General features: G+C 35.5%; 1 protein-coding gene across 12 annotated transcripts in view; it reads right to left on the bottom strand.

Moving 5' to 3' along the window:
* SOX6 (SRY-box transcription factor 6) overlaps positions 1–17,039 on the bottom strand; it is a 370,949-nt gene that overhangs the window by 177,513 nt on the left and 176,397 nt on the right. The window lies entirely within an intron of this gene.

The following is a 17,039-nucleotide window of genomic DNA, read 5'->3' on the forward strand; positions in this document are numbered from 1 at the left end:
CAGAATCTCCATGAAATATTGTGCATTTACTTCCATTGCTACACAGGCTCGTTGGCAACATCTACAATAAACTCCTCGAGAACCTGTAGGCCCAGTTTAGCAAATTATCAAAAATGTTATTTAGATGAATCTCTGTTCCTAGAACAAATCTTTGCAAAGAACCTTTATTATGATACATCACTTTGGGTGATACCTTAGCTTGTTAGAAACTCTCATAGCAAGCTGCCATTTGTGTTAGGAAGAGATGAATTTACACAATGCTTTCTAAATATGACCATTCCAACATATGACTCCAGTCACTTAAAAAATACTGCTGGGGTACACAAGAAGACAGAATTCAGCCTAGCATATTTTCTGGTGAATTACTGGCAGATTAAGGCCAACTCATGGTTCACATTCTCATACCAGCAGTCCCACCAGAAGCACTCACAGAAGGGAGAACAAAAGCAAAAAGCCCAGATTAAGGGTGGCAACACAGATCACATAAATGCAATGGGTAACAGTTTGTTCCACCTCAGAAGATTCTAAAAATATTCAGAGGGAGGAGAAGCATTCAGAGAGGTGACAAAAGGAAGAGTGGAAGATTTAGGGAGAAGTTTAGGAAAGAAAAAAGTCATAAGGCCAAACACATTTTAGGGTGCAAGCAGTTTCAGCCTAAAAATTCACATTAGCATCACCCATTTGAAACAACAACAACAAAAAAAAACCCTAACAAAAATGAAAACCAGTTGAAAGCAAACCAAACTGTAACTACCAAAAGATCAAAGATCAGGTTTTAATTGCAATACATTTTCACCGTGCAAGCCTCCGTGGAAAGACAACACAGCTCCCAAATGTTTTTGAAGTAATATTTCAGTAGAAAAGCTAATTTATTTACTAATTATATCTTTCTGTGGGAGACACAAAATTAAAGAGCTGTAAGTTGCAATAGGCAGTGATAAAATACTTGGTTTATAATAACAATTTACTTTTAACAATAATAGGCTCTTATTACTTTTATGAGTTCTGGCCTGATAATAGAAGAATCAAGAAATAACCATCAATTATCAATAGAACATTATAATTTGTCCTTTTTTGTGATATCATCATTAGTTTAAAAAGATGTTTCTGTTTTTCTCCCCTGCCAAAATTTCAGACCCCTCATCCCTGAAAATAAAAAGAGCTTTAGAGTTTTATTTTGATGTTTGCTATAAGTTATGTATTCTATTGCTTTTTAAATCAGATATTTTCCTCAATTCATACAAAGAAGGAAAATAATTAACATTTTTTAAAAAAAGAAACAATCAGAATATTACAGGGGTTGATAAAATACTTTCTTCAAAAGCACTTTCTTTGTTTTTTCTCTTATTGTTCTTAAGAACACCCATATTTATCTGTAATGTTCTTCTACTGCATGAGGGAAAAAACCATATTTCTACATATGTACAAGAAAGAACTGGAATGGAAAACAGGTCTGTCTGTGTGCCTACTTTTTTTATATGCTCACACTGCTAGTTACAATTTTTATCTCCATATGTGACCAAAAAATTCCTTAAGAAAAATTTCTTTAAACACCCTTATCTCATCAAACTGTTATAGATCTGACCCCCCAATTTAGAGCTACTGTATTTTCTTGCTGCAAAGATTACAAAAACACAAAATAAACTTTTCTATAATATTGTAGAAATAACTCTTTTGAAATCCCTGTAATTTTCAATTAGCAAGTTTATTTTAAATTCTAAAAATTATGCAGATTAACGATATCTGATAAAGCTCTCTGGAGGTCCTCCACATTAGTCACAAAACTAAATATAAAGGCTTATACTTGAAAGGCATGTCTCCCTCCAAGTTCTGTATTCTGTGCTCACAAACACACATTTTGAAAAGGTTTGTGAATCAGAAAGAGATTTTTTTCTTCTTTTCTGTAGTGAAAATTAATTTTTACATACATATAAAATCTACAGAGATATCTTCTGACATCAGTAAACTGTCTTCATCCATACTGAGTCGTTTTCTGATTTGATTTGTTATAGAAACAAAACACTGGCTCAGAATCCAGCACTGAACACCGAAGAAGCCTGAATTCACATCTGCACGGCATCACTCTCCCTGCACTGAGCTCTGCCTCAGCACCAATCCTACAGCTCGTGGGGCCTGACATTTTCAAAATTCAAGGGTTAAAATTGTTAAAGACAATTCTACAAGAAGCAAAGAAAAAAAATAAAACTAATAGCATTTACACATTTTTAGCTCTTCTCACTGACCTTATAAACCAGTTGTATGGGAGCAATTAATTTTATTAACAACATACAGCTTCTCATCCTTTATATTCTTCCCTTTTGAATTAGGAAAAAATTTCTTTCAAGGACAGTAAACAGGTTAAGTATAATTAGACTGAGATTACTAAATGAAATCATTGAGTATTATTTAATATCATGGTTTATTACATACTTTGTTAGCAATTTTAATTGTAGACTAAAGGAGTTTAAAGTACTGTAAGAATCATGTTAGACATGACAGTTTTGCGTAGGTGAATGAGAAGAGGATGTTAAAAGATAAATAAGCAGAAGGGAAAAAAAAAAGCTAAGAAAAAAACCCTAGGTGTTAGATGAAAAGACTCTCTCCACAATGACAAAGCATCAATGAAAAGAATTAACATTTGTCCATTGGGTAATCAATCAGTCATGGAATGGATGGAATCCAGCTCTTTGTTGCATGGCTGGTGATGAAGAACGAGTGTGTTAGCTATCACAGCCAAACTCTCAAGTTCTTCTGACTGAATGAAAGTCATCTTGTTCCTATCAAGGATAGCTTTTGCCTCTTGTCTCTTCTTTATCCTTCCCCTTTTTTCTTTCTTTTTTTTTTTAGATTATATTTTTTTAAAGTCTTCAAAAAGTTACCAACTCTATCTATAGCCTACATGAATACTGTATGACCTTCAGTGGCCTGCACCTATGCTCATCGATTTTGGGGGGTTGTTCCTTTTTTTTTCCCCCCTCTTAATTCACTGAAGTAGCCTTTTATTGCTTTCTTTGAATACAGATATGGGGGGGGGAAGTATTCGTGTGTGTGTTTTTGAGGGGTTTTTTATGGTAAAGTCATACATAAAAGAAAGTCTAAATGTTAGAGTGCAGCAGCAAAACTTCAAAGCACTGACTGTCAGACATTATTATTTCAAATCAGCTTTGACTTTTTGAGACTTAATAAAAGACTGTAGTACAGACTGGCATATTTATAACACCTATACCAGTGATCAACTGAACTGTCTTATTCTTGCTACTGTGCAGTGCCTTGTTATTTCTTTTATAACAAGCTTCCCTCAAAACATGTAGTAACAATACTGCAGACTGATAATTATCATCATATGAGTTCTAAAACATGACTTGTTTTGCATACAATTCTTTTTGAATACATACATTACTTTGTGACAGAAGACAAAAGCACATTGATTTATTAATAATGATTGCAAATGCATAGCAAGTTCATAAACAATGGAGAAATAGAATTCAATCAAGGGTATAGGTGACATATTTCTACATCTGAACTCTTACATCTCAAGGAAAGAGGCATTTGGAAAGACAAGATAGAGAAATTAGAAGAGAAATCAGACATTCTACAGGAGAAACTGTTTTAAAAGTGATCAGATCTTCATAGTATGAGGACAAACCTCTTTTCTGCATTTTACAAGACAATACTACAGAATTAGTGGCATCTTTGTCTCTATTTCAGATCTAGTTATACCCCATCCCAATTTAGTAGATATTGCTAAACATAAAAAGACTGTATTTTTGCAAGCTCTGGAACTTTACTGTAAGCAACTTTATCTGTCTCTTCTGTTCTATATTCTCTAAGCTACCCTCAATGCATTTATTTGCCTTCAGCTCCACAGGAGAAAAGGTGTCCTTTGGAGCAGCCTTTGTCAAGTCAGTTCAAATGCCTCATTCAAGTTTATATTATAAGAACCGCACAAGTGGAATTACTCTGTCACTATCTACAAAATATTTGTTAGACAAAAAGTGTTTTGTAGGGGGTTTACTCTTTGAAAGAATGTTAAACGAGATCATTAACTCCTTGGGACAGACACTATGTGCCTATGAGGCCTACCACACCAGATTCCTACTACAGAAAAGCTGCTTTTTTCCAAAAAAAACCCCAAAGAGCTCCAAATAAACATTACAAGGGCTACCATTTGGTTGCCCTGCTTTCTGTTGCACCTTTGCAAATCTCACCCCATGACTCAAGGGTAAATATGCTTTTTCCCAAATGGATGAAGCTAAGGACTTGACATCTAAAATGAATAATAGCAACACAACACATCATGCATCCAAAAGCGGAAGGTTTGTTTGCAACTTACAGTTAAACTAGAACACCAGGACCATTAGTGCTATTACTAGATCCATTGATAAAAAATGTGAATTATTCAGAAAATTAAGTATTTTTTTTTTAATCTGGTGATGAGTTTTAATATACCTGTGTTGGGAACTTTAATTAATTAATCCATCTCTGAGTGCATGACAACAGCTTGTTGACATGACTTTTGTGAGTTCACTGCCCATCAGATTTCCTTGAGGTAAAGAACCACATAGCATAGATCTATATATATATAAAATAAATTAATTCCTAATTTTCACACTTCATATCACGTATTTAAAATTATATGCCAACTCTTAACATTTCAGCATCAAAGGAAAAGGCAAAAAGTTAATTTCATTCACTTTGAAAGAACACAGTTTTATAATCTTCTAACAATTCAAAATTAAATATGGACTTTACATTTACATTAATCATATGAGAAATAAAAATATAATTCAACCATGACCATCAGAAACTTAACTCTGGTACTATCTATTCCTTTTTAATCCAAGGATGTAAAGTTTGTGTAATGTTACTAAAATAGATTCTTTGTTGCCATAGTTACTTCATTTCTTCTTTCAAACACAAATTATCCTTTCTGTTTCAATAAACTTTAAATAAAAGGAGACAGTAACAATACAAAAGTAATAAAAAATCAGCCTGAAGGCTCAACATCCACAGCTGCAGTGTACTGCTACTGTCTCTCGCTCATAAGCAGCTTGGCTTCAATCTTCCTGTTAATGGAAAGGCAGGTCAGGGGAATCTCATCTCCTCCTTCTCAATTTCTGTACTGTTCTCAAACAGTAATTAATTGTTTTGGTCTAACAGAAAATGAAAATATAAGGTATTTCAGACATGTTGTCAGCTAGAGAAGTGATTTCTTTGGCCAGCTTTTCAAAATCTTCTTAATTTAATAAACTTTCAAAAGCCAAATTCTTGAAAAACAAAAATACAAACATAACACAGACGTGAGCAGCATGATATTTAGACCAGGAAAACCTACTACATAATTTTGTTACATTTACTGTAAATAAAAAAAAAAAAAAAAAATCATCTGTATCTTGCTTCTGCCATTAAGGAGACAAGTATTCTGATTCCCAATGCAACCTGTAGGCAGGATTGTAAAACCAAAAATGGACCCAAAAATTAAAAAGAAGGGAAAAAAAAAGTCCAGTAAGTCTTCCTAAATACAACTATATGCAAGAGACAGTCAGCTCACAGTAGATGTTTTCTTGCAAGAGCAGTAAAGGAAATTCGATTGAGATCTGACTAACATTACAGTTTTGTTTAGGACATGGAACCAAGTAAACCTGCCAACTGCTGTACATTTTTTCACAGTGACAAGATTTCCACAATATGATAAAATTAGAACTGTAAGAGCTTGGAGAGCTCTCTTAACTTTTAATTAAAACTCTCCAAGCTCACTAAAAATAATTAGGCATTAAAATGTTCTGGTTTTCCTCTGAATTCATTTGCACTACTTGAATGGTCTAGATCTTGCATGAAACAACAGACGTCCTAAAAAGAAACACTGGAATTTAACTGGGGGTGATTTCCAGACCTGTTTTCTATGATGTGGCTAGTGGGAAAAACTGTAGAGTCTGAAGCTTGTACCAATTCTGCCTAAATGGCTTGTTACAACAGGAATTCTCTAGTGCAAAGAGCATTTGCATTCTGCTTAGTGCAAAACTCCAGATAAAAAGCAGTTTGAATTTCATGGAAAGAATAAGCCAAGATAAAGTTCTGACCTTTATTTTTATTTATTTATTAAAAAGCAGAACCTTTAACCTTGCAAATGTTTTTGTTCTCTTAAAATAACTCATACAATGCTATATGCCACACTATTTTTAGAAAAGCAACAAGAGAAAGCATGCTTTTCCCATACAGCAGGGCACTGATACAAACATCAACACAGATGCTCTATGAGAGAGAGCTGGACTTCTGAAGCACTTGATCATTAAGGAATGCACCAACTGCTTTAGATAATCTCATGCCAGCTCCAATTCTGCTCCACACTCCCCTTTGGGAGTGGCAAATCTTGTCCTGCTCCTAATTTTTCATTTTACTCCTTCCTCCATTATTATTTTTCCCCAGAACAGAGGCAAAAAGGCATTGTGTGCCAAGCAATGCAAGACTAGAATCACTTCCCCAAACAGAGCAAAACTTTCAGACAATTAACCCTCCCCTCTTCTTTCAGATAAATTACTAAGTATAAAATGCAATCTGTTTCCTTTGTTTACTCAATATGAACAATTTGTAAATGACTCAAGGATAAAATTCAGAAAATGTTGTGCTAAATTAGAACCATTATAAACATGCTAATGACTGCTCAGCTAAAACACGCAAGATCAGTGTGAAGAAATATATTTAGTTCCTGTGAAATACGGTTGTATTGCCTCAGAACTATTTGGTCACTTAAATGTGTTATTACTTCAGGAAAATGTTAATTCCATGAACACTGCACTAGATAATACACTGTGTATGTCAAAAGGCACTTTCTCAGTGTCAGTGTAATCGTTTGTATGCAATGTTTTGGCATGTTAGTAGAAGAGAAATATCTTTTATCTTTCTCAAAATTACATGTACATTTCATTCCTCCAGTTAAAGTTTCCCTTCCATTATAAGCTGTATTTTACTGTCAGATTGGCCATATTCATTGAAGTACACATCCTTGCCTTGTTTACATTACAATGACAGCATACTATATAATATATGTAACCACCTATTCCCTAAGTATATGCACCTCTGTTTACTTTCCAAGTGAAAACATAATATTGGCAAGAGAGAGTCGCAGGCTTCACACAACCACAGTCAGGGATAGTCAGGAAAATGGGAGCACAAGTTGCTTCCAAAGCCCAAGCAAAAATTACATCAAATGATATAATAAAGGAGAATGCTACATTTATTTTCCCATCTCATACTATGTATCAGTAAAGTAACAAAATCAATAGGATTTTTAGTATTTGTTATTTTGCAAAATAAAGTTGTGTTAATGGAAGCAGATCTCAAAATCTTCATTATTTTCCTTTGCCTCCACATCTTTACATGTTTCTGTATTGCCTGGCTCTAGAAGATCAATACTTTTTCCTCAGAGTGGAAAAGAGACTGAGCCAATATCTTAGCTAGAACCGATCAACACAGCTCCATCAAAGTCTATTTAGCCTTACATAGATTTTAAATTTCTCCCAATAGTTGGCCTAATTGTTCTCTCTCTTAATCTCATGCCTCTATTCCTTGTTATAGTTCTATTATAACCCTAAACAATTCACTTTCACCATTGGTATCCACTCTGTTCAAACACTTGTGAGTTGAAGTGACATTCTTCTCATTCTTAGTCAAACAAACTATTGAGAATTTAATCTTTAAATCTTTCTTTGTAAACTGCTCTGGGACAAATCGTGTATCATATGGTCTCTAAACATGCACCACCCTTCTTTAATAAACAAATTTCCCTAGTAACTCAAGCAGTTGCAGATGGCACATCAGCCTGTGGTCAGCTACTTAGTAAACCCACTCACTGGATGTATCTTATCAAAGACATGGGGGCAGATTTTACTTTCTCTTAACATTGCACAGCTCTCCTAGATTCTCATACCTAGCTGAAGCAAGCAGAGGATCCCACCTCAAGAATTTTTTTGGTAGTACAAATAGGAATTTATGTCATGGCATTGTCTCCTGTCAAGTGCAGTGCCAAGTACTGTATCATTTAATACCATAAAATTACTATAAAAATATCAGTAAGAATTTTGAGGAATAAAAACATATTAAACCAAAAGTAATACAAAAATAAAAGTTTGTGGAGCCTCCTCCACACCAGGTTAGTTAGCAAGAGGGCAGGGCAGGGAGTGAGAGAACTTCCTGAAAAGCAAGAAAAGTGAGTTTCTATTAAACTGATTAATCTTCCTTGGAAAATTTGTGACGCCAGACGATTTATGAACAAAACATCCATGATTCAAAAGACCTCTCTTTTGTTCCCCCAAATCATGCTCTACTCATTACCCTAATAATGCAGTAATAAGCATCTGTTTAATGATTTGAAGGCCTCCTAATATTGTGTATAAAAATCTTAACTCAGCTTTTACATAAAATATTCTGAAATTAAAACAATTGTATAACAAAAAGCATTTTTCATGAGAAATCTTTAAGAGTTTTTGTACGTAAAAGTATAATACAAAGAATGCAAAATAATATGCTCTTGATTTGAAATTACTTCAAACAAGGATGCAAAGGAATGAAAACAACAGCTAGAATCTCCCCTCTATTTAACATTCCTGCAGGTCTCTGTGGCACATGATGCAGACTTTTCCAGGACATTAAAATACACTGACAAAATCAGTTCTATACTCTCCTTTATACTCATAAAATTCTTATTTAAACAAATTCTCATATTCTGTATAAATATAAATATAGAACAAGCAAGATTTTCCTGAGCTAATTCCAGCAAATAGAGCTTTAAAAGGTTACAAATCTCACAACTTGTCAGGGATATAATTCAGGAATAACAGCTGGTTTGTTACAAACCTTTGAAAAGATGTATTAAAGGAATGCTCTAATATCTTCAAGAACCTTAAAATTTTCATTTATCTACCTAAATAGAGCTGAAAATGAGCCACCAATTTTTTTTTTTCTTGTAAAAGAATTGATTGATTTTGTAAAATCAAGTACTGGAGACATATGGAAACATTGGAATTAAAGTTGCCAAGGAAATCCTAATTCAGCCCCTCTGGGAATAAACATCATGATACATTATTTAAATAACAATTATAAAACCCCCAGATTTTTTAACTCATGGTTTGAGTTTAAAAAAAAATGTATGTACACTTTTTTTTGCAGACTTTTTGCTACATTCAGCACATGGGACAAACCCAGACAAAAGCATAAACTGGAACTGCAGAGCAAATGAGGCTGTTGCCCATACGATCATTGGCTACGTTTCATTGCAAAAGTTCCAATAAATTAAATGAATGAGGGATGGAACTGCAAAATGAGAAAGAGTGGGTCACTGTTTCATTTTCTGGGAGTTCAATTTGAAAAACTTGGGGTTGTATTTGAGGGATTACTGAACATCCACAGCTGCAGCTGTGTCAATGTAAAGTCAACGTAAAGATTGAGGCTATAAAATGTATAGCTATATATAAACCACCACAATTCCCAATTCTTGGCCTCTGGAAAAGAATCAGGACCTAAACACCTCAAGCTGAGCAACCAATAAATAAATGATGTTTCTGAAGATACACTCTTAGTCCCACACTTGTAAAGTTGGTGTAGTGAGTACGTATTTTTCCTCTTTATGAAAACTTTGAAAACATTATTTACTTGTAGCACATTTATAAAGTATGCTGAAAAACTCCAGCCAAATGTGTAAGATCCATGTCTTCAGAGCACAGCTTGAATAATAAGTAATTAATAGCCACAAAGGCTTCAGATTGAGCAGTAAGATTATAACAAGCTCCTGGGTAGTTTCACATTCACAGAGGATCATCCTGTTAGTGAACCAGATGAATCAGAATTCTTTTTGAAGAACAATACTGTTTAGTCATGTAAGAAAAACTGTACTTATCTACATGGAAACAAAAATTGTCTTAATTTTAAAATGTTTAAAGTTTTGTTGGGTAGCTAAAGGAAGCATTCATCAGTTATGCAGACATTCTGCAAAATTAAAACAGTTTTAGAACTGTGCTTATATACAGCTCATATTTTTATAAATTAAATTTACTAGCCAGATTTGGAATGAATGGAAATTTGAAGGGCATTGATCATGTCAAATTAAAGAGAGAGTGAACAGGAAATGGACTTCCATTTCTCCACGATGGACTTCACAAACTAATAGCACTAATACTAAACGAGTGCATGTTGCACACTGTCCTGGTATGGCAAAATAGATGTAGCCCCCTCTGGCTCTCCTGACAGAGCAAATCTGGCTATCCCCCACATACAGGCTGACAGACCTGTATAGGTTCCCATCTGCTTAGAGCAACTAATGTCACAGTGTGAACTGACTCATTAGCTCATCACGTTTCACATCAGAAAATATTTTTTGCCTGCAAAGCTCATGCACAAATGAATCACTATATACATCTTCCCAAAATACATGGCATAGCAATACAATAAATTTCAGAACCAAGAAAAGGGAGTCTTTTGGAAACGCCTGGGCGGAGACTTAATACCACTTGGAGAGTTCCCTTCCCCAAATTTGCTGTCCAAAGAGGAAAGTACAATGACATTGTCATAGATTCAGAGAGAAGAAACCACACTAAGTTCACGCTACCCGCTTCAAATGATTCTTTATTTTCTATTCTGCTAATAAACAACCTTTCTTTTCCAGAATCGTCCTCACTACAAGCAAGAAGTAGGCAATAGAGCTCTCAAGAATTATGCCACAACCTTCAGGAAAAGCTATATTGCAGGTAACAAAAATAATTTACACGACTTCTGTCTTAAACATTGTCTTCTTGCATTCAGTTGATTTAAACTGGACCCTATAGTTTTAAATTAATTAACTAAAATTTAGCTGCATAACTCCCTAGAAAATGTAAGCATGCATGAAATTCTACATAGCTACTCTTAAACTGTAGATTAATGCTGTTTTATTATATATTCTTTCTATAAATGCAAAAGAATCTACCAGTTACTCAGTTGTTTAGAAGGATTTTTCCTATATTTAGGATCACTAGAAAATTCCATGTTATCAGAACAATCCCTACACGAAAGATTGCTCCATTTCAATTTCTGCCTTATGATCTCAGAAGTACTCATCCAGTGAACAGGACAGGTAGGAAATATCTTTATTCAAATGCTAAATGACAAAATTATTATATTGTTTTACTCAGTCAAATATATTACCAAATTCAGTGCATGATTAACAGGTGAAAATTTTATTCCTATTGCATTCAATAGATTACACTCTAATGCATTTAATGTACTTGTACTCTAGGAATAACAAAATTCACAACAGGACCAACATATTTCTTCACTGCAAGCTATATTTCCTGTCTTTTAGAGCATCTTTAGCAAGGCCACTGCAGGATTTCTGAAACTAGATCCTTTATGTCTGTATGGACTTAATACAGAAAAAGTAGCATGACCACAATGGTTTGAATGTGCTATGCAAAGTCTTGTTACTATCAAACCAAAGGCAGAAGTTTGGGCTGCTGCCAGGTTCTCCATGTGCTCACAGTTTGGTCCATCTACTTTTTGCTTATATACATTAAAGTTGAGATTAATCTCTTATCCTTTGGTTGCATTTTCATTATCTTTAGTCCACATGAGAATTATTGTTTGGGGGGGGGGGGGGGGGGGGGGGGGGGGGGGGGGGCGGGGAGGGAAATGCGGGTTATACCTTGATGTTAGCAACAAAACTCCTTGTATTAGGCAAGCATATAATCTTTTTTGTCAGCTGATCACTTCTCTAATCTCTGGGCTGCAAAACTGCCTAAACCCTACTCCCACGTTTGCACTCACACTATTAATATAATCAGCAGCACCAGGAATGCAGAGTCTCAAACATCGCAAGTTACACATTTCTGGTTCCTTACGCTTTTTCTAAACACTTATTTATGGGCAAGGTATAATTTACACCACCTTATGTATGGCTGGGCAGCTGGCACACCGTGACTGCTGCTCCTTATATCAAGTACGTTAACATCATTGTCAGTGGTGCCCACTTTTCCCCACCAATCATATTTTCACCTGTTCTCTCACATCATAAGAATTGACTGAGAGCTTTCTGGGACAAGGACTGTTGTTTGCTTTTACGATTGCTATATAGCAGTACAGCTTCTAACATGCTTCCTGGCAAAGACCCCTGGAAAAAACTAGAAGTAATCATCTTGGTTACTTGTAATGAAACTCAGAGACCCTTCAGAACTCAGTGGCCTAAGCTCCATGGAATAAATTCCTTTCTTTTTTTCCCTTTTTTCCTTTCAAAACTGTACATGTCATGGAACTTACTGTCTCAAATGGAACAGCTGCTAGTGCTCAGCCTAAGCCAGTGGTCAATGAACATTTCCTGTGAAAAGGGAGGAAGGCACCACGCACAGGCACAGCTTTTCCCAAGGCAAAGCCATCAGTGCAGATCCCAGAGCTGCTGATATGAATGCTGAAGTCACATGGAATTTTTTTACTTCTATAATGAGTTTGCTTGAATTTTTCAAGTTCAAGAAGCTTCCAATTTTAGGCAAGAAGAATTCTAATAAGACCTTGCATTTAGGAACCACAGTTCCTCTCAGTACACTATTTCACCTCTAGAAATTTTCAGGAATTGTCCAAAAGCTTTTTAGCTGACAGGAAATAAATTCTTTCCTTCTTCAGCAAAATGCAACTCCCTAATGGGTTTGTTATCTTACAAACCGTGTAAATGTGAATTTTGATACAAAGACAATAACATCTCCCTTCTTCTGAAAACTATTAACAGGACCTACTCAGCACCTAAGACTACAGGCAATTCATTCCAGAACGTAAGTTAAAGAATTTCAGTAGCCACAGTCCATTTCACGTATTTACAAAATAAGTATAACATTTGCCCATTCTTTTTTCTTGCAGTTTTTTTTCTCTTTTTGCACTAGTGAAATAATTTTACATTATGGATAATGACAGAGATCCAGATCCCAAAAGTGGAACCTCATACTGTATCCAATAGCTGATCAGATAATAAGAACAAATTATAGGAAATTTATAGGAAAACTGTGATAATTGTTTACTGCAAAGTCATGCAGGAATCACCAGTCTGGTGCTTAACAATTCCAATCTAACAAGGGTAACTTTTGCAAAGACTAAGTTAAAATTTGAACACCACAAGCATGTTACACCTATACTCAAGAAAGCATTTTTAAGAAGAAATGCGCTTTTTTTTTTTCCTTTGAAGAAGCTTCCATCCCTTTATAGCAGAGACAACAAGGACCAGTATTCCACAGAAAGGGTCAGTAGTTCAGCCAAACACAAACCTACCAAAAAACAACTTGTAAACAACTTATTTTGCATCCAAAAAGACATGTTATCTTAATGGTCAGATACACGTGTTTGTGTATCTGTATTAGATACACACCTTTGTTCATATCAAACAGAATTTAGGATATTTTAAACATTGCTTTTGCAACCTCCCGTTCCTTGCTTAGATGGCACATCCTGATTTCCAAGCATAATTTGTCTTGTTTTGCAGGTGTCCTGGTTTCAGTTCACAATATCACAGCTCTAACAGGCAAAGTTATCCAGAATAGCTCCCCAAAATTAGACAATTCATCTCAGCTAGTAGATGCAGTCCACATGTTGGAAAACAACACTGAGTTGCCAACATCAACCATATTCTGTAACAACTTGCCAGGGCTAAGGTGCCAAGTGCCCTCCTCTACTGGACGTTCTCTATGTCTTGTTGATCAGAGGCTGTGACTATAATAGTCTCATTTAGTAAAAATCTGGATTAAATCAAGGAAAAATAAAGAAATAATTTATAACTCATCTATGGGTACATTCTGTCTTTGGTGTGTGGCTGAAACTCCCATTAACACTAACATGAGCTATGCAGGCCTAGTGGTGGGTGACTTACCCCTGACAGAAAAGTGGTTTTTTGCTCAATGGATTTTCTTTGATGAACTTGTTGGCTACTGCACAGTCATGTGTATGTATTTAAGTATTTCTCTGTGTGTATGCATATGTATATCTCTACAGTAATGATGTCAGTTTGACTAAAAATGCAGATAAAGCATTTCTTAAGCCAAAATGGGCCAAAGCTAATTTTCCCCATATAAACTTTGGTTTGGCCCTTGTTTATCGAAACCAGAAAAGGTTTGACAGAAAAGGGGATCCAAATTGGTTATCCCAACAAAAATAGAAGTTAGGGCCTTTCTTAAGACTTACTTTATAGGAACCGTATGCACAACTTTCACTTTCTAGAAAGTGGTTTTCTCTTGAACACACATCAGAACCATTCATCATCATATAATTGCAAGTTGTCAGTCAGAGCCGCACCCTTCACGCAGTGGCAGGCCGCCAGCACATCTGTCAGAAGCACTCACAAGCTTCCGTGTGTTATTGTAATCCCCTACAAAAGGAACAAGACTGTTCATCCAGTCCACATTTTCCAAATCGAATGATGACTGTAAACCCTGAGCCTGGAAAAATAACAGCACTTACTCTAAAAATGCCACGCTTGTCAGGTGACCACAGCCTAAATGCCAGAGAGCAGATATGAAATAGTGCTAATCCCCACATGTAATGCATAGGTTTTAGGGAACTGGGTTCTTTGTGCACAAAATAGGAAAGCTGGGTTCTGTGCATAAAATAGAGTGATCTCCAGTGGTGAAACAAGCTGCAGGAATAAACTGTTGTACCCTCCCTGCAAACACTTCTTGCACTGTGACTTGATTAGGAAAAATTTCTCCTTCTTCCTTTATGTTTCTATTCTCTCTCTTTTTTTTTTTCTTCTGTTTCTTTTATCCTTTGTCTAGAACCATCTACTCTTTGTGTTAACACATATTCTGTTCTCCTTTTTCTCTTTTTTTCTGTACCTCTTGACAGCTGCATTCTGATCAGACAGGCTCCACAGGTAGCACCTCAGGGCCAGCCTGGATTTAGTGAACCTGAGGACTTTGGCCAATGAATCCAAAGCAGGCTAGATTCTCTTCTTGGAAATGATGTTAAGGACTTTACTTGAGAATTAAACAGCTTTCAAGTAATTAAATACTGCTTACACAGGGCTTCAGAAGCTTATTTGCAGAGTATACGCCTACAAGAGCCACAAACACTTTGGAGAATGAAGTAATAAGCTTTACCTCTCTACTTCCACTAACTCTTTTGTACTCTCCAGAAAAGTATGACAGCTCCATGTTCAGAAACATTGAGTACAACACATGCCATTTGCCTTTCGGGCAGCAATGCAGCCACATGCACCCAGCAAGATCTTCAGAGCAGCTTTGCTTCAGCAGGTGAGGCTGTGGATAGAGCCTTGTGCTTCCTTCTGACCAGCCAGATATTTATACATGCTTAGACATAGAGATGAAACCATGACTTCTATCTGGCCTCCTCCCCACTCCCCCCTCGCCCTCAGCCCTCTTCCAATAATTTGCTTCCAGTAACTTTAAAGCAGCAGGGGCAGACAGTCAGCATCCATACCCAACAACAGGGATTGGGCTAGTAAAGGCTTTGTGCACTTCACGTTACTACTGGGCATTTTTATCAGCCCTTGAAATAGGCAGAATGCATATTATACATACAAACATATACAAACATACATTTCTGAAACAATCTGAAAGATACATGATGGCTGACCTGCAACAAAATTTATTTACAAGAGCAAATAGAGAAAGCATTACTCCTGAGTGATTCAGCCAGGAGTAAATTACACCATCCCACTTCACAAAGGAAGATAAATATCATAACAGATCGACTCTCAGCTCTGCTGCACACCTATATTCACACAGTGTTGTACAAAGTAGTGTTAAGGAAAATGTGACAATTCTCAGACTATCTCAAAAATAAGTCTCAGAGTCCTGTAAAAGTACTATGGAAGCATGAAGAGGCTACAGAAACCAGTCTGCTTACTCCTGGACAGTCACAATAACTAGTCTAACTGGTCCACCCCTCTAGAATGAAGCTGGAATATAGAGATACCAGAGTTTATCATCACACTCCTGCAGAACATACTGGCTTTCAAAATACAATTGAGGGAAAAATCAGTCCCTCAATTATTATGTGAGTCCGTTTCTTAACAGACAGAAAGATCTTTTTTTCTTACATAACTACTGAAGAATTTAATTCTTTTGCAAAACGGTAATACAAACAGCTTTAAGCATAATAGTATCTTTTTTTTAATTACATTATCTTAACTTTTATATATTTTCTAAGTTTACTTGACAATGTTCATTTTGCCAGAACCATGTCACACTGAGTAACTCCTGATTTTTGGTATGAATGAAGACAAAATTTCATTAAATCTGAATTAAATTAATTTGGGGGTTGGGACATGGTGAGGCAATAATATCTGCTATACATCGGGTAAATTAAGATAAATTAATGCTTTCCCTTTACATATAAATATATATATATGAGATACTAAAAACACGGAAATATAAATACAACATATGGTTGACAAGAAAAATAAAACTGAAAGACTTTACAACTGCATGGCAAGGATCCAAACTAAATTTCAGGTAGCAGATGGCATGAATAGGATACATGAGAGAAACAGGCAATTTCAATTATCTCTGAATAGTTCACAAACAGGAAAATTTGGCAAACCACAATTTTTTAAAAATGGACTTGAAAAATAACATCATGTAATAGAGATAACTGAATTGAAAACACAACAAAGCAAAGTTATTAAGCTCATCCTGACCATAATTTCATAATGAGTATTAAATGATTACATGTGACAGAAAAGAGCTGCCCCAAATATTCATGCCTGGAAATGTAATCATTAATTATTCCAAGTAGGGCTCAGAATTTCATTTCAGTTATTATCATTACCCAAAAGTGGCCAAGAAATCTTGCTCACTGAGTCACTCCTTAGCTTCTGTGCAATACACACATTAAAAAAAAAAAAAAAAAAAATCAACAACCAACAAGTAGAATCTGGACCTGGTAATTTCTTAAGAAATTATTCAGACAAATTTCAATGGGTTTTATTCAGCAGAGGTCAGATTTGTCCACAGATGTCATGCAAAAAATCCTATTATTTTGAGTCATACAGTGAAATAAGATGCAAAAAGAAACTA

This window comes from Apus apus, chromosome 5 (genome assembly GCF_020740795.1).
Source record: "Apus apus isolate bApuApu2 chromosome 5, bApuApu2.pri.cur, whole genome shotgun sequence".
NCBI classification, from domain to species: domain Eukaryota; kingdom Metazoa; phylum Chordata; class Aves; order Apodiformes; family Apodidae; genus Apus; species Apus apus.